Genomic DNA, 24,239 nt, shown 5'->3' on the forward strand with positions numbered 1-24,239 from the left:
CAGTTTACACTTTACATCAACAAGCTGCTGCCACTTGTGGCCAAGGCAGAGACGCCCGGCTGGCAGGCACCTGGGTCCAGCAGGAGACAAGAGACTCGTGGCCTTGGGCCCCTTCGAGCTCTTCTTCACAGAGACTGGGGTGGGAGCCTGTAGGGAGGCCCCATCCCACCCCAGACATAGGGAGGTCTCATTCATTCCCCATCCACAGTACTCACACCTGCTCCTGTCAGCTCATTCTCAACCCTCTAGAGGGCATGTGCACACACACACACACACACACACACACACACACACACACACACACCTGTTCTTGAGGAGGGCATAGAAACCTATGGTTCCTCCAGACCCACACTGCCTGGTTCACAGGGCCAGGGATCAGGCAGGCTGTGTTTATTAGTATCTGCCCAGCAAAGTCACTTTCTGACCCTTACCCCTGTTCCTGCCCACCTGCCCGTTCTCTGACAGCAACTAGAGAGCAGGAAGGCTATTTCCCAGCCTCTGGGTGCTGGTCTCCTCTCCCCAAAAGGCTAAGTCAACAAGAGTCTATGGAACCCTCCTGTCTGTCAAATAAGCCACAGCTGTCAAAAGAGACCTGCAGACGCCTTCACAGACAGACAGACGGGGGTGCAAGTTCGGCCCTAGAGCTTGCTTGCTGTGCATCCTTGTCTGAGTCACGACCTTTCGGATTTCGATGACCTCAGCTGTGCAAGAGAGGAAATAAGTGTGATACCTTGCAAGGCTGTTCTGGGGCTCAAACGAGATAATGTCTACTAATCATCTAGTGCAGGGTATGGCACACCCCAGACAGTCAGTAAATGTTTAGTTTCAACCTCCTTAATAATACAATTATTGTTAATGGAGCATACCAGTCTCCGGGGTGGGCACTTCACCTAAATCATCTCATGTAATCTCACTGTAAACCTACAAGGCAATGATCTTCATCCTTTAACAGAACTCAAGTAACTTGCGCAAGGTCATCCAGGCAGGAAGTGGGAGAGCTGAGACTCTCCTTCTGATCCCAAACACAAGTCTTCCTGGTCTTCACCGCCTGGGCTCACCTAGCTTTGTCACACATCAGGACTGGGCTGACATCAAAAAGGGGGCAACTGGGAGACTCCAGATTCTGGAACCAGAAGCAGCAGCAAGAAGGAAGTCCAGTCCAAGATCCATAGCAGCAACCCCAGGGGTGGAAGGAAGGGAAGGAGCACCTCAGCTTGAAGAAACATCACACAAACAGATGGAGTCACACACCAGCTTGGATGGAGGGGTGGGATGGGCAGCGAGTCTGCCTGGCCGCCTGAGCACAGTGAGGGAACCTGGGTTGAAGGACACTCAGCACCACGTGGGAGGTATGCTGGTCAGATTACCTTGCTATTCAAAGTGTGGTTTCAGGACCAGCAGCATCTCCTGGAAGACTGTTAGAAACACAGAACCCCAGGCCCTCCCAGACCACCTGAATCAGAATCCCACACTGAACAAAATTCACAGGTGTTTCTTATGTACATTCGAGTTTGAGAGCCACTGCCTCAGAAGGTGGCTGGACCCTAGTCGCTAATCTAGGAAAAACATAGAGCAGTGGTTCTCAAGCTAGGCTGGATACTGAATCACCTGGAGAACTTTAAAAAATCTCAACGCCCAGGGCCAACCCCAGATCACTTATATCAGAATTGGGTATCAGTGTTTTAAAACTCCCCAATGGGTAGTTAGTGGTTGCTAAGAGGAAAACTTCTGGAATGAGGTTCAAATTGACTCTATTTACTGATGACGTCACCGTGGGCATGTCAGCTCATACCCAGAATCCTCATCTGGATAATGACATTATCCAGGCCACAGGGTTGTAAGCATTTGTGACCCAGGAATCAAAAACACCCTTGCAAACTCATGCCAGAAAGGCAGCACCTACTCTTTTTGCATCTCACATCACAGCAGCTCAAAACCAAACGAAGTGAGACCTTGTTCCTTTGGATTTTATCATTTTATTTCACCTACCCTACCTCACCCCACCCCACACACACACAAAGTCCCGAGAAGGTACAAGAAGGGGAAACCATCCTCTGGTTTGCCTCACTTAAACTTGAGTTTCCTGGGCTTTCCAGGTAGCTCAGTGGTAAAGAATCCACCTGCCAATGCAGGAGATGCAGGAGACTCAGGTTCCAACCCTGAGTCAGGAAGATCCCCTGGAGAAGGAAATGGCAACCCATTCCAGTATTTTTGCCTGGGAAATGTCATGGACAGAGGAGCTTGGCAGGCCTACAGTCCATGAGGTCACAAAAGAGTCAGAAGCAATGTAGCAACGAAACAACAACACTCCCGAGTTTCCCACCTCTCCCAATCCTTCTCATCTTCCTCTCAACACCCTGGGGGCACATGATACACTGAAGCCATGAATGGGAAAAAGAACAACCATGTCTGAGCTCCCAGGCCTTAGGGTATGACAACCCAGTCAGCACCGTTAGCTCCGGAGTCTTGTCCAGGATGCACACAAATGTACTTGTCATGTGGACGGGGGCTCAAGCTGCTACTTCAGTCTCAACACAGCCTCTGTCTTTTGGTCAGATCAGAACAGGTCAACTGCAGACTCAGAAGTCCAGCCAGGAGAAGCAAGTGCCTAGAGAAGACCTGGGCTCACATGAGAGCCTTCAGGTGGGGGATATTCAGAATTTCATGCTTCATCCAGCTTTCCCTCTGATTTACCTGTGCCACTGGACGAACTGTCTCACCACAAATCTCTATCAGTCACTGGAATATTGTCAGAATGTTATGAATTGTCCTTCTGATGTCAATTAACAAAGAATGGCTTACATTTACAGATACTTGATTCTATTTAAAGCACATGATAGATGGTAAACAAAGTATAATTATCGCCACTTAATAAATGTAGAAACTGGAATTTGGGTTCACCAATAAATCTGCTCAAACTGTTGAAGTTTTATGTTGAAGGCTAATGTGGAGAATAAAACCCAGGACTTTTGGTGTCCGTGCCAGTGCTCTGGCACACTGCTAGCTCCAGCTGCACTCCACTAAATGCATCCACGAGAAACATATTCCATTTCCACCTCCATAGAGAAAAGCACTGGTGCAGGTGTGCCCTGTCCAGTTGCAACTGGTCCTGCTTGAGAAGTGAAGAGAGAGGTTAATTTCCAAATAAAGTCACTGCTAGAAAGTTGCAAAATGTGGGTTTCATACTAAAGAGTGTTTCTGATTGGACAGATGCGGGAACAACGCCAAGGAAAGTGTAATGGGAGACAGCTGGAGACACAGGTGTGCAGACTTACAAATTGACCTCGCAACTCTTCACACCCAAGACCCTCAGCTCAAGGGGAAGACTGGTGCTCTCTTCCACCCAAGTAACCCAGAGGCCTGAGAAGAGCGTCATGGTCAGTCACCCCCATTCCCATCAGGATAGGACCTAATGGGCTTTTTCCTCTCAAAGCCAGCAGTGATAGTCACCTTCGGCCAGTCTGACCAGGGCGCAGGGTCCCCTGAGAACTGCCCCCAGCCCAGCCCTGACTTGGAGCCAGCAGTTATGCTAATAGCTAGTTCTCAGGGAAATTAAAATAGAGGAAGTCTTGTTCAGGGTTCAAAAGCAGGAGAGCAGGCCTCTGACCTGCTTCTGACCTGCCTGGACGCTTCCTGCCCACAAGCACAGCTAGTCAAGCGGCACTTTAGATGAGAAAGGGAATGGGTCTTGGTACTTTTGAGCCCCTGAGGGTCTGGCCAATCCCTTGAGGTCTAACAAAATCCTATGACTCACAAGGTGAAATAAACAGTGTTGTAAAAAGGTTGAAGTAAAATCAAATCTGCATTTTCGCCCATAAACCGATGATGATACCAGTCTGTGGCCCGGGATCATAAGCAGGAACCCCCAAAACTGCAGTTTGAAGTCTCACCCGTGGGATGAGACTGTGTGGACTTTGGAGACTGTGGATCCACACAGACGTTGACTGTGTGGATCACAACAAACTGTGGAAAATTCTTAAAAAGATGGGAATACCAGAGCAGCTTACCTGTCTCCTGAGAAACTGGTATGCAGGTCAAGAAGCAACAGTTAGAGTCAGACATGGAACAACTCATTGGTATGAAAATTGGGAAAGGAGTACAATAAGCCTGTATATTGTAACCCTGATTATTGCACTTCTATGCAGAGTACATAGTGCAAAATACCAGGCTGGATGAATCACAAGCTGGAATCAAGATTGCCAGGAGAAATACCAACAACCTTAGATGTGCAGATGATACCACTTTAATGGCAGAAAGTGAAGAGGAACTATAGAGCCTCTTGATGAGGGTGAAAGAGGAGATTGAAAAAGCTGGCTTAAAACAATATTCAAAAAACAAAGATCATGGCATCTGGTCCTATCACTTCATGGAAAAAGTGAAAGCCATGACAGATTTTCTTTTGCAGGGCTCCAAAATCACTGCAGATGGTGACCTCAGCCATGAAATTAAAAGGCACTTGCTCTTCGGAAGGAAAACTACAACAAACCTAGATAGAGTACTAAAAAGCAAAGACATCACTTTGCCAACAAAGGTGCATATAGTCAAAGCTATGGTTTTTTCAGTAGTCATATATAGATGTGAGAGTTGGACCATAAAATAGGCTGAGCACTAAAGAATTGATGCTTTCAAATTGCGGTGCTGGAGAACACTCTTGAGAGCCCCTTGGACTGCAAGGAGATCAAACTAGTCAATCCTAAGGGAAACCAACCCTGAATTTTCATTGGAAGGACTGTTGCTGAAGCTCCAACACTTTGGCCACCTGATGGGAAGAGTGGACTCGTTGGAAAAGACCATGATGCTGGGAAAGACTGAAGGCAAAAGGAGAAGGGGGTGGCAGAGGATGCGATGAACTCTGGAAAATAGTGGAGGACAGAGGAGCCTGGCAGGCTACAGTCGTGGTCCATGCAGTCACAAAGAGTTGAATACAACTTAGTGACCGAATAACAACCACCAAGAACAGCCATCAGTCAGCCTGAAATGTATTACTTGAATGGAGAAAATGCAGGAGCTCTCAGGCACACATTTTACTTGCATATGAGAAGCAAAGTCACATTACATTCTGAACAGGCCTTTGTTTACAATTAAAGTTTCTTTCAAAGGAAAGCAGGGAAGACTCAATGGAGGGTCTGGATTCCTAACAGTTTGGAGCTTCTAGTCCCAACTGTTCTTGGATTCCTGAGGTACTCCAGCATGCCAATATACTTTTTTTTTTTCATTTTTCTTTTCTTTCTCTCTTTCTCCATCTTCTCCCACCCGCCGCCTCAACTAGCTATAACTGGTTTCTATTATCAACAATCAAAAATCATTGAATAAGACCCTAGATCAGAGAAATTACGCTCCATTTGATGACTGTTTTACATCCCTGGTGGCTCAGAGGGTAAAGCGTCTGCCTGCAACGCGGGAGACTCGGGTTCGATCCCAGGGAATTGGGAAGATTCCCTGGAGAAGGAAATGGCAACCCACTCCAGTACTCTTGCTTGGAAAATCCCATGGACAGAGAAGCCTGGTAGGCTACAGTCCGTGGGGTTGTAAAGAGTCGGACACGACTGAGGGACTTCCCTTTCTTTTTTTTCACCTGCTACCAAAAGAAGTCACACCCCTACTTCCTTCAAAGGCCCATGCAGTGAAATTTAGAGAAGCATCTGAAGACAACTTTGGACCCAGTAGATGCTTCATGAACTGATTTAGGGTAAACAGAACATGATGAGTAAGTAAACTGAACTAATTTCTAGACCTATTTTTTTTTAATAAAATAAAATCTGGTTCCCTTAGGGTTTAAATGCCACCTGGCTTGATATATCCAATGAAATGCCTCTAAACTTCTCTCTAAATTACTTACAAAATAGAAGAAGAGATAAATATCCTCAACAACTTCAAAACTGAAGAAGGGGACTTCTCTGGTGAAAGTTGCTCAGTCGTGTCCGACTCTTTGCAACCCCATGGACTATACAGCCCATGGAATTCTCCAGGCCAGAATACTGGAGTGGGTAGCCTTTCCCTTCTCCAGGGGATCTTCCCAACCCAGGGATCAATCCCAAGTCTCCTGCATTGCAGGCGGATTCTTTACCATCTGAGCCACAAGGGAAGGACTTCTCTGGTGGTCCAGTGCTTAAGAATTCCCTTGTCAATACAGGGGACACAGGTTTAATCCCTGGTCCAGTAAGATCCCACATGACGGGGGGCAACTAAGCCTGGGCACCACAGCTACTGAAGCCCACATGCTTCAACAAAAGAAGCCACCACAATGAGAAACCCATACACAGCAACGAAGAGTAGCCCCAACTCGCTTCAACTAGAGAAATCCCTAGTGCAGCAATGAGGACCCAGCACAGCCAAAAAATAAATATATAATTAATTTTTTAAAAAATTAAGATGAATCACCAAGCTGTTACCAGAATCTGAAAAGAATTTCTGTTACCTAAATAAAGCTAATGAAGCTAAGCCACATTGAAACAAACAATCCATGTTTCACCTTGTAAAACAGAGTAGACCTACCCACCTGAAAAATGATAGGAACACTTTGCCTTTCTCCTACTTTCTACCCCTAGTTCAGAGATCCAGGATTGAACCAATACCTGTCTCTCTACTATGGGTACTACTCTTTGGATGGGCCCAGAGAACTGTTCTATCTCCCCCAACTTAACTACATCCATTCCCAGAATGCAATTCCTGGGAAACCAGGAAGCAGGAAGTAGATGAGGATGAGTAGCAATGGCACATCACATTGTGGAAGGTATTTTGCCCACACAGGATGCTGTGTAGGCAGGACAAAGACAGTTTGTGCTGGAGAGTAAGACTTTGATGATCTCATCAGTTCTGAATGTTAGAGAACAGGCAGAAGGAGGAGGAGATCTCCCCGCAGTTCAGCAGGGCTGAACAGCTGAATCCCATCAAAATGGATCAGCCCAGGGAGCAGGGCCAAGGCCAAGGCCAAGCCACACTTCCTCTGTTAGCAAGCACCAAATCTCTATTCGCCTTATTGTAAAATGAAGAGGGGCCAGGGGTTGGGGGACGGGAATTGGACCTACTGGAAAACAATGCCACATATGAGAAAAAAAAAAGAGAATCACCCAGAAGACTAAGAAAAAGAACACACTTCTGAAGATGATTTACTATAGAAACCAGAAGAAAATTTTAAGAAAATGTCATCTATAATATGAAAAATATAAGATGGCCCTTTGAGGATGAAACTGAAAACCATATGGAAAGCAAGCTGAGATAAAATCGATACCAGGATAAACCTGGACACAGTGACACACTTTATTTTCTTGGGCTCAAAAATCACTGCAGATGGTGACTGCAGCCATGAAATTAAAAGACATTTGCTCCTTGGAAGAAAAGCTATGACCAACCTAGACAGCATATTAAAAAGCAGAGACATTACTTTGCTGACAAAGGTCCATCTAGTCAAAGCTACGGTTTTTCCAGTAGTCATGTATGGATCTGAGAGTTGGACTATAAAGAAAGCTGAGCACCAAAGAACTGATGCTTTTGAACTGTGGTGTTGGAGAAGACTCTTGAGAGTCCCTTGGACAGCAAGGATATCCAACCAGTCCATCCTAAAGGAAATCAGTCCTGAATATTCATTGGAAGGACTGATGCTAAGGCTGAAGCTCTGACACTTGCCACCTGATGCAAAGAACTGACTCATTTGAAAAGACCCTGATGCTGCGAAAGATTGAAAGCAGGAGAAGAGGATGACAGAGAGTGAGATGGTTGGATGGCACCACCGACTCAATGGATATGAGTTTGAGCAAGCTCCAGGAGATGGTGATGGATGGGAAGCCTGGTTGTGCTGCAGTCCCTGGGGTCACAAAGAGTCAGACACGACTGAGCAACTGAACTGAATTGAACTGAAGATAAGGCTCAAAGAGCGCCACCTGAAATGACATTATAGGTCTTACAAAAATGTGATGGGGGTAAGCTCCTTTGTTTATGCAAAGGGTAACTGTGAATCTTTTAAAATAAACAATCACAGAACTTCTATAATAAAAGAGATAACAGATAAAAGAGTGGAGTTTTCTAAAAAAATATTTCATCCAAAATAGCGTTAGACAATGTCCAGTTATTACCCATCCAGGCTTCAGTCACTTGCTTGCAAGAGTTCTTCTTTTATCAAATGTCTGAGCAATTCAAAACTCCATGTACTCACTGGGGAAAGATGGTATTCTGAAACCTTTTTTTCCTTTGGCATAAATGATGGAAATGTTAAAATCCAGTAATTACTTCATTACCTCATTTGCAGTAGTTTCAACGTCCAAGTTACTCTCTTTTCTTAGCAGCAACAGTAATTAAGAAAGCCAAATTCAAGGCAATTCTCACTGAAACTTTGTAAGAATTTTGTGAAAATCTTTTAGAAAAGGTACATGGTGATTTCAGAATATGTATTATTAGAGTAAATTCAGCTGCTGTACAAATACAGCCAATATTTGTATATTGGATGAAATATAATAACAGTTGACTTGTCACTTAAAAAACAGTCTAAGGCAAATGTTTCAAGTCTGCAAGACCTCCATCCTTGGGCACCCAGGATAACAAAAGTTCCACCATCTTCATTATGTGGCCTCCTAGGTTGCCACTGTCATCTTCTGGCACTCAGCTGGAATGAGGGAAAATAAGCATGGAGAAGAGCTTAATGAATGCTCTTATGGGGAAGTTCTGTAAGTCATACACATCATTTGAATTCAGTAGAGCTCAATTGCATGGTAAATTTCCAGGGGCTTCAAACCTAGAAATGAGAATCTGACCAATGGCATCCAAGAACAGATAGAAAGGGAGCTATTTCTGATAAAAGAAATATCTCCAAGAAAATAAAATTGTTAAACAATAATTAAAAGCCATATATAGGAAGCAGTGGACGAGAAAGCCTGGAGTGCTGCAATTCATGGGGTCACAGAGTCCGACGTGACTCAGTGACTGAACCACATAGGAAGCAGTAAGTGAGTGCAACTGACACAGCAGAAAATCAAGTAAGTATTAAGGATGGCAAACTTGAGAAACACTTCCAGATTGCAGAGAAAGAGAACAAAGAATTGATATTATCATATTTCATTGATTCTAGGGTGTCCATTTTTCACAACAATTCAGAAATCAGTTAAGTCTTACGATCAGTGGCATTGCACAATCACTGTGGACCTGGGAGCTATCCCAGTGAGACTGTCCTCAAGTCCTGGGCATGGCCTAACTGTGGTCTCAGCTGTTCATGTTCTAAGTGCCTTAATTGAGTTATGTACATTGTTGCAATCACATGTGAGCTTAATTGACATTTAAAATGTCTTTTAAAAGATTACACTATGACTTGGCACTGAAACAAGAAGTTATTGTGTATGCAGAAAGGCGTGGAATTAGAGCAGCAGGATGTAATTTGATATTACTGAAGCAAATATCTGTTTAGGAGCAATGAGTGAAATTCCTTTTTTAAAAAAGCCAAGTTCTTTATAGGATCCAAGAAAGGGAAGTTATCCTTAAGTAAAAGCTTAGAAATTGTTATGTTTTGTGACTAAGATACACGCAAAAGAGATTGCCTGTCGCATGCCAAACAATGCAATTAAAGGCAGGAGAAACTGTCAAATATCTCAAAATAGATGAAATACCTCACAAGAAAGAAGCTGGTATGATCAACTTACCAATTTCACAGGACTGTAATTATGGCATTATGTCATAGTTTAACTGGCAGCATCTTTTCTTCCTTAATAGTACATAAAATACAAGTACTTCTTACAACTGATAAAATATTGATACAGTAATTAAAGAAGAAGATGATAGCTATTGTAGACCAGGAATAAAGATTCAGCCCAAGACTTACATTTCTGAGGAAGGCTTTATAATAATCAAAGAAGAAGCAATCACTGAAGATATAATGAAAGAAAACTTTCCAAAAGAGGAGGGTGAGGGAGAATGAAACATTCACCAGGTTCCAGGAAAGAGTAACTAACCTAGACTCATATCTAAAAATATCCTGACAATTTTTTAAATTAAAATATAAAACATGATTTTTTGTCTATCTATCTACATATCCAGACCCAAAAATGAATATAAAAATATCTATAATGGAATAAAAATCATGCTGACCTTGTTCTTCTCTTCTACAGTGATAGATGCCTATAGAGTTTTGACATGGAAAAAAATTTAGACTCAGGTATTCTACTCACAGGTAAGTTTTAATTTTGAGAGGAGAAAACAAAAGAGACATTCATAAGAGCTCAAAATGTCTGCCATTCATATACTGTTTAAATCACTTTAAAATATACTCCAACTGCCCAAGTGACAATTTAAAATTAGGACCTCAAGAATGGGAAAATCAAAGCATAAAAGGACTAGCATTGAGCACGAAGCCAACCACACAAAAAGACAAATCTAAGATAATTGTTTAAATACAGTTACAACACAGAATATGTGTCAGAAATCTAAATCCAGGCCACACACAACATCAAAAGTAATTTAATAACAACCCAAATTACAAACCCATATTTAATGAACTTTCAGATAAGAAGGAAGAACAGAGGGAAAGTGCAAGATACAAAAGTCATTAGCCTCCACAGTTGTGAACCTAAAAATACCATTTTACCCTTAACTTTATCACCGGGAGAAACACTGACTGGTGTTCACACACATATTTAGAACATACTGCATAGGACTTGCCTGGAGAATCCCAGGGACGGGGAAGCCTGGTGGGCTGCTGTCTATGGGGTCGCACAGAGTCGGACGCGACTGAAGCGACTTAGCAGCAGCAGCAGCATAGGAGAGGAGGGGGGCTGTCCTTGCAAAGATAGATAAAACTTCAACCTCTGCCTCAAGGTCTTTAGTCCAAAGACCTCTAGTCAATATAGAGGATAGATTTTAGTTTGTCATAAGAATAAACACATGTGAAATTCCTGGAAGAAATCTATGGAGAGCCAGTCTTCAAATGATGATTAGACTTTACTGCGTACCAATATTTTCTATTCCTTCTAGTAAAAGATTCCTAAAATCCAGTATATAAGGGTATAGAGTTCTTCTTCACAGTTCTCGGTCACCATGGTCACACACATACACACACACACGCACGCCATACCACAGTGGTCACACACGCCCATGTCCGTGTAGGTTGTGACGGTCCTTAAGCTGGACAGCCTTGCTCAACAGCATCGCTGTTGTCACAGAGCAAGATATAAAATTCAGACCACAAGGGAGCTCCTCACAGTGCCTACGGTGACGCACACCTCACTCAGGCCTGAATCAGGACATACACTCACAAGAGGTTTTCCAGCTGCTCTGTAATTTAAAGCTCACAACAACCATCCTAGTAGGCACCATTTCCCCACTTTTACAGATGTAAAAACTGAGGCTCAGAAAGATTATTTTCCACAACCACATAGCCAGGAAGCGGGGGCCAGAGGCAGATCTCCAAGCCAGGAATTTCTGGCGTAAAAGTTGGATCATACCATACCACACCATTTCCCTAATTCAAACAGAGAAGGTAGAAGGAAAGAGAGGGAGATTAATTTTATAATTTATGAAAGTCTTAGTACAGGTGCTTCCTCCTTTACAAAAACAGTAATAATAAGGCAATGCACCGACCTAATCCCCCTGGGCTGGCACCTCATTATTCCTCTCTCAAACATTCACAGAGTGGGTATAGGGCTCATTTTTCTCCAACATAACTGGTTCTGAGACCTTCCTAGGAAGTGCCCTGGTCCCTGGGGCCTGATTAGCCAGGCCCAATCAATGAGCCTTCAGGCTTCTTTGTTTCTTCAGTATTCTGGGCTAACCTTTCTCTTGCCAGGAATTAAGCTTAGATGGAGTCGTTGACTTACTCTAAAGAGTTTAAATTCCAATGCATTGCTGCTTCCCAGAGTCTTGAGGGAACAATACTTAAAAGAATGCATCTCTGGTAGTGGAATTTTAGACACCAACAAGGGATTTACCTTTAATGCCAGCCACCCCTTAAAAAAAATTCTTCACATCACAGCATACTGAGAGAGGGGTTCTTCATCGTACACCCAGAGCCCTTGGCTCATCTCCGTGTCCCTTGAACTCAATGTCTTGCACTCCTGCAAATCCTGCGGAGAGAGACTCAACCAGGGTGTAACCAGACTGGTCAAACCCCAGCTCCCAGACTCCTGGAGACATGGAGTCGCTGCTGCGGGCACCTCGCGGCTGCTTCCGTGGTTCCTTCCCCGCCAGCCCCGAGGTCAGCCCTGCCAGTCTTGGCGCCCCTGTCCCCAGCCACTTGAGGGTCTCCGAGCCGCCTGAGTCTCCGCGACCCCCGCTGGGCCTGGAAGTTCGGAGACGGCGGGCGGACTGATGCTGCCACCTCTCGGCCACCTTCTCTCGCAGCTGCGCTCAGCCCTCTCCGTCTACCACCTGGTACCCCGCCCCAAAACCCTCCCCAAGCGTCTGGGCCGGGGAAGGCCATGATCACTGGGCCTGGGAGGGGAATGACCTTCCCCGCAGGGGCGGCTTCCTTTCAGACCACCCCAGCTGCGCACCGGGAACGGATGTGCGAATGAACGCGGCCAGCAACCACCTCCCCCAGGGTTCTGGGGCTGGTGCCCACGCCCCTCCCCCACCTGGAGATCAAAACTGCCACCTCGTTTCCCTGGGCCACAGCCTGGCCAAAAAACAACCAGATTCACCCCCTAAACCTGGGCCCTCCTGGCTGTCTAAAAGAAAGCGGGTGGGAGCACAGGTTTTTAAACTTAGATTCCTCCTTCAGACCCACTGAATTCGAATCTCCAGGAAGGAGAACAGGAAACTATTTTTGCAAAGTTCTCCAGTGATCCAAGTGGTGAGGCAGGCTGGGGACTCACCCAGTTAGAATATCTACCTGACCTTTCCCCAGTACCTGCTAGCATGCACACTCACTCACTCACAAGCTGTCAAGAGACAAGCACCCAATATCAGGCACAGGGCTTGAAAAGAAAAGAGTTTGATTGAGGGCACCCTCACATCAAATGCAAAAGGCAAAATGGTTGTCTGAGGAGACTTACAAATAGCTGAGAAAAGAAAAAAAGTGAAAGGCAAAGGAGAAAAGGAAAGATCTATTTATCTGAATGCAGAGTTCCAAAAAATAGCAAGGAGAGACAAAGTCTTTTTAAGTGAACAATGTAAAGAAATAGAGGAAAACAATAAAATGGAAAAGACTAGAGATCTCTTCAAAAAATTAGAGATATCAAGGGAACATTTCATGCAAAGATAAGCACATAAGGGACAGAAACAGTATGGACTTAACAAAAGCAGAAGATACTAAGTGGTGGCAAGAATACACAGAAGAACTATACAAAAAGATCTTCATGACCCAGATAACCACGGTGGTGAGATCACTCACCTAGAGGGAGACATCCTGGAATGCGAAAGTCAAGGAAGTTATTACTACAAACAAAGCTAGTGGAGGTGATGGAATTCCAGCTGAGCTATTTCAAATCCTAAAAGATGATGCTGTGGAAGTGCTGCATTCAGTTCAGTTCAGTTGCTCAGTCGTGTCTGAATCTTTGCAACCTCATGGACTGCAGCACTCCAGGCCTCCCTGTCTATCACCAACTGCTGGAGTTTACTCAAACTCATGTCCGGTGAGTCGGTGATGCCATCCAACCGTCTCATCCTCTGTCATCCCATTCTCCTGCCTTCGGTCTTTCCGAGCATCAGGGTCTTTTCCAATGAGTCAGTTCTTCGCATCAGGTGGCCAAAGTATTGGAGTTTCAGCTTCAGCATCAGTCCTTCCAATGAATATTCAGGACTGATCTCCTTTAGAATGGACTGGTTGGATCTCCTTGCAGTCCAAGGGACTCTCAAGAGTCTTCTCCAACACCACAGTTCAAAAGCATCAGTGCTTTGGTGCTCAGCTTTCTTTATAGTCCAACTCTCACATCCATACATGACTACTGGAAAAAACCATAGCTTTCACTAGATGGACCTTTGTTGGCAAAGTAATATCTCTGCTCCTTAATATGCTTAGGTTGATCATAACTTTTCTTCCAAGGTGGTGGTTTAGTTGCTAAGTCTTGTCTGACTCTTGCTATCCCATGGGCTATAGCCTGTCAGGCTCCTCTGTCCATGGGATTCTCCAGGCAAGAATACTGGAGTGTTGCCATTTCCTTCTCCAGGGGATTTTCCTGACCCAGGAATCGAACCTGGGTCTCCTACATTGCAGGCAGATGATTTACCAACTGAGCTATTTAATTTCATGGCTGCAGTCACCATCTGCAGTGATTTTGGAGCCCAAAAAATAAGGTCTGTCACTATTTCCACTATTTCCCCATTTTTTGCCATGAAGTGATGGGACCAGATGCCATGACCTTAGTTTTCTGAATGTTGAGTTTTAAGCCAACTTTTTCACTCTCCTCTTTCAGTTTCATCAAGAGGCTCTTTAGTTCTTCTTTGCTTTCTGCCATAAGGGTTGTGCCATCCGCATATCTGAGGTTACTGATATTTCTCCCAGCAATCTTGATTCCAACTTGTGCTTCTTCCAGCCTGGCATTTTGCATGATGTACTCTGCATATAAGCTAAATAAGCAGGGGGACAATATACAGCCTTGACATACTTCTTCCCCAACTTGGAACCAGTCTGTTGTTCCATGTCCAGTTCTAACTGTTGCTTCCTGACCTGCATGTAGATTTCTCAAATGGACTGGAATGGGTGAACTTAACTCAGATGACCATTATATCTACTATTGTGGACAAGAATCCCTTAGAAGAAATGGCGTAGCCATCATAGTCAACAAGAGTCTGAAATGGAGTACTTGGATGCAATCTCAAAAATGACAGAATGATCTCTGTTCGTTTCCGAGGCAAACCATTCAATATCATAGTAATCCAAGTCTATGCCCCAACCAGTAACGCTGAAGAAGCTGAAGTTGAACGGTTCTATGAAGACCTACAAGACCTTCCAGAACTAACACCCAAAAAAGATGTCTTTTTCATTACAGGGGACTGGAATGCAAAAGTAGGAAGTCAAGAAACACCTGGAGTAACAGGTAAATTTGGCCTTGGAGTACAGAAGGAAGCAGAGCAAAGGCTAATAGAGTTTTGCCAAGAGAACGCACTGGTCATAGCAAACACCTTCTTCCAACAACACAAGAGAAGACTCTACACATGGACATCACCAGATGATCAATACCAAAATCAGATTGATTATATTCTTTGCAGCCAAAGATGGAAAAGCTCTATACAGTCAGCAAAAACTAGACTGGGAGCTGACTGTGGCTCAGATCATGAACTCCTTATTGCCAAATTCAGACTGAAATTGAAGAAAGTAGGGAAAACCACTAGACCATTCAGGCATGACCTAAATCAAATTCCTTACGATTATACAGCTGCACTCGGTGTGCCAGCAAATTTGGAAAACTCAGCAGTGGCCACAGGACTGGAAAGGTCAGTTTTCATTCCAAACCCAAAGAAAGGCAATGCCAAAGAATGTTCAAACTATCACATAATTGCACTCACTTCATATGGTAGCAAAGTAATGCTCAAAATTCTCCAAGATAGGCTTCAATAGTATGTGAACTGAGAACTTCCAAATGTACAAGCTGGATTTAGAAAAGGCAGAGGAACCAGAGATCAAATTGCAACATCTGTTGGATCATCAAAAAAGCTAGAGAATTCCACAAAAATGTCTTCTTCTGCTTCATTGACTACACTAAAGCCTTTGACAGTGTAGATCACAACAAACTGTGGAGAATTCTTAAAGAGATGGGAATACCAGACCACTTTACCTGCCTCCTGAGAAACCTATATGCAGGTCAAAAAGCAACACATAGAACCAGACATGGAACAATGGACTGGTTCCAAATTGGGAAAGGAGTACATCAAAGCTATATGTTGTCACCCTGCCAATGTAACTTATATGCAGAGTACATCATGTGAAATCCTGGGCTGGATGAAGCACAAGCTGTAATCAAGATTGCCTGGAGAAATATCAGTAATCTCAGATATTCAGATTACCACCCATAGGGCAGAAAATGAAGAGGAATTAAAGTGTCTCTTGATGAAGGTGAAAGAGGAGAGTGAAAAAGATGGCTTAGAATTCAACATTCAAAAAACGAAGATCATGGCATCCAGTCCCATCACGTCATGGCAGATAGATGAGAAAACAATGGAGAAACAGTGACAGACTTTATTTTCTTGGGCTCCAAAGTCACTATGGATAATGACTGCAGCCATGAAAGTAACAGACGCTTGCTCCTTGGAAGAAAAGTTATGACCAACTTAGACCGCATATTCAAGAGCAAAGATGTTACTTTGCCTACAAAGGTGCAAACAGTCAAAGCTATGATTTTTCCAGTAGTCATGTATGGATGTGAGATCTGGACAATAAAAAAGGCTGAGCACCAAAGAACTGATGCTTTTGAACTGTGGTGTTGGAGAAAGACTCTTGAGAGTCCCTTGGACAGCAAGGAGATCCAACCAGTCAATCCTAAAGGAGATCAACCCTGAATATTCATTGGAAGGACTGATGCTAAAGCTGAAGCTCCAATACTTTGGCCACCTGATTTGAAGAGCTGACTCATTGGAAAAAACCCTGATGCTGGGAAAGATTGAAGGCCAGAGAAGAAGGGGATGACAGAGGATGAGATGGTTGGATGGTATCACTGACTCAATGGACTTGAGTTTGAGCAAACTCTGGGAGATAATGGATGACAGAGAAACCTGGTGTTCTGCAGTCCACTGGGGTCACAAAGAGTCAGATACAACTGAGTGACTGAACAACAGCCTTACCTAGCCCAAGGGTGGGCTTCTCTGGGCCAGGTATCAACTGGGCTAGCTATCAACAACCTTCTCTGTTGATAGTGCTCTCAGAGGCTCAGTAATTTTTTTCACAGCCCTCTGAGGCCAAAACAAATACCCAAGGATTCTTTTCATGACGTATTTAGGCTGGTACAAAAATAATTGAGGTCTTGCACTGTTGAAATTTGCTGTTTGGTATTGGAATACATTCTTAAATAAATGTGGTTGCATCGTACATCATTTTAATGCAGATTGCTTGACTTTTTTGTTGTTTTTTTTTGCTAATGACATTACTTGCTGTTTATTTTGTATTTATTTTAGACTAGGGAAATGATATTAGACAAAAAGCAAATTCAAGCAATTTTCTTATTTGAGTTCAAAATGGGTCATAAAGCAACAGAGACAACTCAAAATATCAACAATGCAGTTGGCCCAGGAACTGCTAACGAACATACAGTGCAATGGTGATTCAAGAAGTTTTGCCAAGGAGACAAGAGCTTGGAAGATGAAGAGCACAGTGGCTGGCCATTGGAAGCGGACAACAATAGTTGAGAGCCATTATTGAAGCTGATCCTCTTACAACTACACAAGAAGTTGCCAAAGAACTCAACGTCAACCATTCTATGATCATTCGGCATTTGAAACAAATTGGAAAGGTGAAAAAGCTGACCGAAAAATTTTAAAAATCATCATTCTGAAGTGTCCTCTTCTCTTATTCTATGCAACAATAATGAACCATTTCTCGATCAGATTGTGACAAGCGATGAAAAGTGGATTTTGTAAGACAACCAGTGATGACCAGCTCAGTGACTGGATGGAGAAGAAGCTCCAAAGCACGTCCCAAAGCCAAACTTGCACCAAAAAAAGGTCAGGGTCATTGTTTGGTGGTCTGCTGCCTGTCTGATCCACTACAGCTTTCTGAATCCTAGCAAAATCATTACATCTGAAAAGTATGCTCAGCAAATTGATGAGATGTACCAAAAACTCTAATGCGGGTAGCCAACATTGGTCAACAGAAAGGGCCCAATTCTTCTCCATGATAACACCCAAGTGCACATCACATAACCAATGCTTCAAAAGTTGAATGAATTGAACTATGAAGTTTTGCCTCATTTGCCATAGTTACCTGACCACTCGCCAACTGACTATCATGTCTTCAGGCATCTTGACAACTTTTTGTGGGAAAATGCTTCCACAACCAGCAGGAGGTGGCAAATGCTTTCTAAGAGTTCGTGGAATCCCGAAGCATGGATTTTTATGCTACAAGAATAAACAAACTCATTTGTCTTTGGCAAAAATGTGTTGATTATAATGGTTCCTATTTTGATTGACAAAGATGTGTTTGAGCCTAGTTATAATGATTTAAAACTCACAGTCCAAAATCACTATTACTTTTTCACCAACCTAACAGGACCAGGAATTCCTTGGCAGTCCAGTGGCTAGGACTCAGCACTCTCACTGCTGGGAGCTGGGGTTCAATCTCTGGTGGATGAACTGAGACCCTACAAGTGCAGACAAAATAAATAAATAAGGTAGGTAGGCCCAAACATGGAGAAGGCAATGGCACCCCACTCCAGTACTCTTGCCTGGAAAATCCCATTGACGGAGGAGCCTGGTAGGCTGCAGTCCATGGGGTCACTAAGAGTCGGACACGACTGAGCGACTTCACTTTCCCTTTTCATTTTCATGCATTGAAGAAGGAAATGGCAACCCACTCCAGTGTTCTTGCCTGGAGAATTCCAGGGACAGTGGAGCCTGGTGGGCTGCCATCTATGGGGTCGCACAGAGTCGGACATGACTGAAGTGACTTAGCAGCAGCAGCAGCAGCAGGCCCAAACAGTGTAATAAGTATTTATGTCCTAATAACTGAGTAGCTGTTCAAAAAAATAATACAGGGACTTTCCTGGTGGTCCAGTGGCTAAGACTCTGCCCCCACCCCAATGCAGGGGGCCTGGGTTCCATCCCTGGTCAGGGAACTAGATCCCACGTGCCACAAGGAAGACTGAAGCAAGAAAGAGAGAAGATCCTGCATGCCACAACAAGACCAGGGCAGTCAAACAAATACATATTAAAAGAGAAAAGAATGCATACAAATTGGGAAAGAATGATATTTTTGTTTCATCCTTAAATAACCACAACCGCTTACTAGTGGTACGTGTGTGGTGTGCCAGTGGGGCAGGGCACAGCCTCTCAAAACCTGGAATCTGATTAGACACTGCCACCCTCATTTCCTGTTCACCGTCAGTTTTCCCACGGTGCTTGCTTTTTATCACAGCAACTAGTGAAAAGCCAGCTTCACAAAGCGACGCCATCAAAAAGCACGGAGGGAAGTCTCATGATGAAACTGCAAACTATCCTGGGCCAGTCAGTAGTCTGCATGGAGTCCAACAGATGCTGAGGGTTCTCTTAAACACCGAACTTCCCACAGAGCCCTGTGAGTTCCCTGCGGGCCTCCAGACATCCTGGCGCAGCATGTGCGAGCGGGTCTGGACTCTGCTCCTGATCACCAGCTCCTCCCACAGCGCACGCCACAGGGTCCACAGTGCTCGAACTACAAGGACCTTGTTTCTTCCCTTGCATGGGCCAGGTGCTTACCCTCAGCACATGTCTCGCCTCCATGCTGTTTTCTTTGCCTTGAATGCTCTTCCTTCCACAGGTCCTGGCAAGGCAGATGCCCTCTCAGTCTTCAGGTCTCAGTTCAAATATCACTGAACAACCCAAAGACCCCTCGGGCCTCCTATTAAATTGCTCTCTGCTATTTATGTAAGCCTCTTTTCTTGTCTTTGTAGCTCTTATCACAATCTGAGTTTATCCTGTTTATTTATTTAAAGGTTCCCTTACTTATTTTCTAGCTTCCCCATAAGCACGTGAGCTTTGTGAGGGTTTTATTCATTACTGTTTTCCCAGAACAATGCTTAACAATAAGCAGAAAAATAGTGAGTGTTAGTCACTCAGTAATGTCCGACTCTTGTGTGACCCCATGGACTGTAGCCTGCTAGGCTCCTCTGTCCATGGAATTCTCCAGGAAAGAATACTGGAGTGGTTTGCCATTTCCTTCTCCATGGGATCTTCCCAACCCAGGAATCAAATCTGGGTCTCCTGCATTGCAAGCAGATTCTTTACCATCTGAGCCACCAGGGAAGCCCAACAAAAAGCAGACAATCAGTAACTGTTTACTGAATGAATGAAACCACCTCACCCTGCTGGGAGACATAAAGGCATGAAGAATGTGCTTTACCTGTGCTGTCTCTTTTGATCTTCATAAGAGCTATTTAAAAATAAATACGATGAACCCCACTTTATAGATGATAAAATCAAGATTCAGAGAAGCTAAGTGTTCGAGGCTTCACAGCTAATGTGTCAGAGCGAAGACTCAAATTCAGGGTCAGCTGATTCCAGGGCTGCTTTTCCTAAAATCACATGCCTCCATGGACTTCCCCTTATCTGCCCAGAAGAGCTAAGGCCAGAGGCAATCAGGAAAAGAAATCTGGGGGGTTATCCCTAGAGTCCTTAGAAGAGAAACCGGCTCAGGTTGGAGTTTGCCAGCCCCTGTCTCCAGTAGAGACCGCCACAGGTGTCTCTCCCTGGGAAGGTCCTGCCTCCCCGATCCTCCTGCCAGTGCTGCCCTCAGGGACACCCGGGCAGCCTTCTCTCTGCCTGGCCCATGTTCCGTTGTCAACTCAACGACTCGTGTAACTGGTGGCTGCCTCTAACTACCAGGTTCCTGTTGATCACCCTGACAGTCGGGGCACCAACACGCACTCTGCAGTTGAGGGTTTGATGGGCACCAACTGTGCACTCTGCACCGCACTGGGTGCTCTGGGAGCCCGCCTTTCAGACAGTCCGTGAGTGAAGCAAGCTCTATCAGGACACACTCATCTGCACTCCCTGCGGGGCGTTTTAGGTTGTGTTCCTCCCCTCGCCAAGGAACCGTGAGGGCACCACAGGTCAGACACTGGGTGGCTGGACATTGAGTTTGAGACCCTCATACAAAGGAGATTAAAATCTGGTCTGTAAAAGCAAGAGATCTGTGTTTTGTCATTCTCTCTTCCTCACATGCCTCGTTGTCAACATGTTCCTATTAGACAGGGTGGTTCACGGAGGACAACAATTCACCTTTCCTCTCCTCTCCTTTACACTCCCCTTTGCCTGGCCTAGCCAGCTCCTGCTTCTTTTTTCAGGCTCAGTCCCCTTGGTCTCTCCTCCAGGAGCCCTCTCAAGCCCCCACTAGGCCAGGTACCTCTCTTCTGTGCTCAAAAGCAAGCCACTTGTGAGTGGATCCTGGTCCTGACCATGTGCGTGTATGTGCTCAGTCACTAAGTGGTGTCCAACTCTGCAACCCCATGGACTGTAACCTCCCAGGCTCCTCTGTCCATGGGATCTCCCAGGCAAGAACACTGGAGTGGGTTGCCATTTCCTCCTCCAGGGGATCTTCCCAACCCAGCGGCTGCGTCTCCTGCGTCTCCTGCATCAGCAAGCAGACTCTTTACCACTGAGCCACCTGGGAAGCCCCGAATGGGTTTCTTTCACTGCATTGTAATTACCCATGTGCAGGTCTGTCTCCCCCGTCAAATTGAACACTTATACACTGTTGCATTTCTAGCCCTTAGCATCATGCCTGGCACAGAGTAGGAGTTACGAGTAAATATTTGTGATGGACGAGTTACTGAATTCCCAGATGTTCTGAACCTTGTTTGGGAAGATCTGATCACCCCAGTTCTAGTCTCTTTGCTGTCAGCATTTGTAGGATCTTAGAAAAGACCCCATAGGTCATCCGGCCCAGCACACAAGCACCTGCACCCTGAGGTCCCTGCACTGGAAGGGCGGCCCTCGGAAACCACAAACGGCAAGGGAATGGCACCCTGGGAAGGGCTTGGCCACAGGCTCCTGTCAGTTCTTAAGGCTCTGAGCCTGCATCCCTGACTGTTGATGACCAACTCTGTAATCTTCTACCCTGGGTCAGGGAGCAGGGACCGCGCCGCCCCCCCCACCCCCACCCCATGCAGGAGGTCACTGTGATCGCTCCCTCTTGGGCTTGCGGCATTACCTCCACCCACAGCAGCCATCCCTGACAGCAAAAACAACCTGCCAGAAAAACCCTCCGAAAAGCAATTAACACAAGACTGGGTAAAATGAAAGCAGAGGGCTTCTCTGGTGCTCTCTTGCCGATGCTAGAGACATGCCTTCAATTCCTGATCCGGGAAGATCCCACGTGCCTTGGAGCAACTAAGCCCAAGCACCACAACTATTGAGACTGTGCTCTAGCACCCGGGAGGCCTCAAATACCCAGCCCAGATGCCCTAGGGCCCAGGCTTCACAACAAGAGAAGCCACTGCAATGAGAAGCCTGCGCCTGGCAAATTAAGAGTGCCTCCCCCCACCCCCCCCATCTCCCCACTCCCCCACCCCCCACCACCACCCCGCGCCTCCACCACTAGAGAAAAGCTCTGGCAAGAAAGCCCAGCACGGCCAAAAATAAATAAATAAACATTGTTTTTTTTAAAAGAGGGAGAAAGCAGAAACATGTAAGAACAAAGGAGATGGCTCCTAAAAGCAAAGTTTGCAATGGCCTGCCTGGAAGCCAGCCCCTGGAGACCTGCGAATCCAGCTTCGGTCTTCAGGATCGGCCCCTCGGCTACGTTTGTGACCTGCAGGCCCCCGCTCCGCATTTCATCTTGAGCCAGCCTGGTGTGGGAGACCGCGGGGCCCACCTGAGGCCAGTGATGGGAGAAAACACCACCGCTCAGGAGAACCGCAGACCCGCTCCCCGCTACCCGCGGAGAAACAGCGGCTTCCCTGCCTCAGGACTTGAAGAGTCAAGAAGAGAAGAAACATTGAGGAAACATGAGGTGACCAGCTGTCTGCTGACCGGGCATGCTCGTGGGGAGAAATGAGAGACAGAGACAGAGCAGGAGAGAGGAGGAAACAGACACAGACTGGAAAGCAGAAGTCAAGAACTTAGAATGTTTTAAAGGGATGAGTTTTCAGGATCAGTGAGATTCCCGGGGAGCAGGATCTCTCCTCCTGAGAGCTGGGAGTGGAACATGAAAGCAAACCAGAATGTTCCAGGCTTCATCCCTGGAAGCTGCAAAGCCAGAGCACATTTCCTTTCCGTTCCCTAACTGTGATCCCCTGAGGCAGAGGCTCCACGCCCCCAGCAACCCACCTGTTAGTGCGTTCAGGGCTCCGCATCGGTGTCCGGCGTCCCCAGGGCGCCCCTGGAGCTCGTGGATCTGCGGGAACAGCAGGCCTCCACCGGGGCGCCACTCCACTGGCCTCTCCGGAAAGGGCCTGGCTCAGAACCCTGCTTCTCAGCCCTTACCCTCGAGTCCACCGCACAGCGCGCAGACCAGCTACGTTCATCACGACTCTCCCAGAGGCCTGGAAGTACAGCAGGACATAGGTAGGCGCCTTATCCACCTGCCTCCCATCTCCCTCCCGCCCACCCAACTTCACAGAGCCAGTGTATTCACCTCCCATCCACCACCAGAAACATGCCAGGCACCTCCACTCTGGAGTCTGAGTCCAAGAGACGCTGCCTTACCCCAATCTAAGGCCTCCTCCCGAAACCACTCTGTGCCCTGGACAGTCCCCTTTCACATCCCATCCCTTCCAGGGCACATCACTCCCCACCACCCTGTAATCCAGATAGGCTGGGGCAAGGCCATCTTATGTCAGACCACAGTACATTTCCCAACACCTGGCTGATTCTTAAAATAACCTCAGATTTGACGGAGGGTGTTTCAAAAGCTCAGCTCAGCTTCTTTATAGTCTCCTGAAACTTAAAGTTCAGATCTCCCCAAAGTTCCCTCCCTCATGTATATACCAGTGAATTTCCTCCTCAAAACTATCAATTGAAAATTTGCAAATCACCAGGGAAATGCAAATCAAAACCATGACGACTTATCACTTCACACCTATTAGAATGACTATTAGCAAAAAGACAGGAAACATGTGCTATAAGGATGTGGCGAAAAAGGAAACTGGTGTACTGTTGGGGGGAATGTAAATTGGTGCAGTCGTTATGGAAAACAGAATGGAGGTTCTGTTAAAATTAAAAGACGCTTGCTCCTTGGAAGAAAAGCTATGGCAAATCTAGACAGCATATTAAAAAGCAGAGACACTACTTTGCCAACAAAGGGCCAAATAGTCAAAGCTATGGTTTTTCCAGTGGTCATGTATGGATGTGAGAGTTAGACCGTAAAGAAAATTGAGCACCAAAGAATTTATGCTTTTAAACTGTGGCGTTGGAGAAGACTCTTGAGAGTCCCTTGGACTGCAAGGAAATCCAACTAGTCAATCCTAAAGAAGATCAGTCCTGAATGTTCATTGGAAGGACAGATGCTGAAGCTGAAACTCCAATACTTTGGCCAAAGGACCCTCATGCTGGGAAAGATTGAAAGCAGGAGGAGAAGGGCACAACAGAGGATGAGACGGTTGGATGGCATCACCGACTGAATGGACATGAGTTGAGCAAGCTCTGGGAGTTGGTGGTGGACAGGGAAGCCTGGCATGATGTAGTCCATGGGGTCACAA

At 45.6% G+C, this 24,239-nt stretch overlaps 1 long non-coding RNA gene across 1 annotated transcript in view; it reads right to left on the reverse strand.

Annotated features, from left to right (window-relative positions):
• The window catches only part of LOC112579521, a 115,780-nt gene extending 91,963 nt beyond the window's left edge, over positions 1 to 23,817 (reverse strand). Inside the window, exons 1-2 of the long non-coding RNA XR_003103816.3 lie at positions 23,248 to 23,817; positions 22,870 to 23,084 (exon numbers count right to left, since the gene is read on the reverse strand). This is a non-coding gene — a long non-coding RNA (uncharacterized LOC112579521). The remainder of the gene's footprint in view (positions 1 to 22,869; positions 23,085 to 23,247) is intronic.
• Between the last annotated feature and the right edge of the window lie 422 nt (positions 23,818 to 24,239).

This window comes from Bubalus bubalis, chromosome 16 (genome assembly GCF_019923935.1).
Source record: "Bubalus bubalis isolate 160015118507 breed Murrah chromosome 16, NDDB_SH_1, whole genome shotgun sequence".
NCBI classification, from domain to species: Eukaryota; Metazoa; Chordata; class Mammalia; order Artiodactyla; family Bovidae; genus Bubalus; species Bubalus bubalis.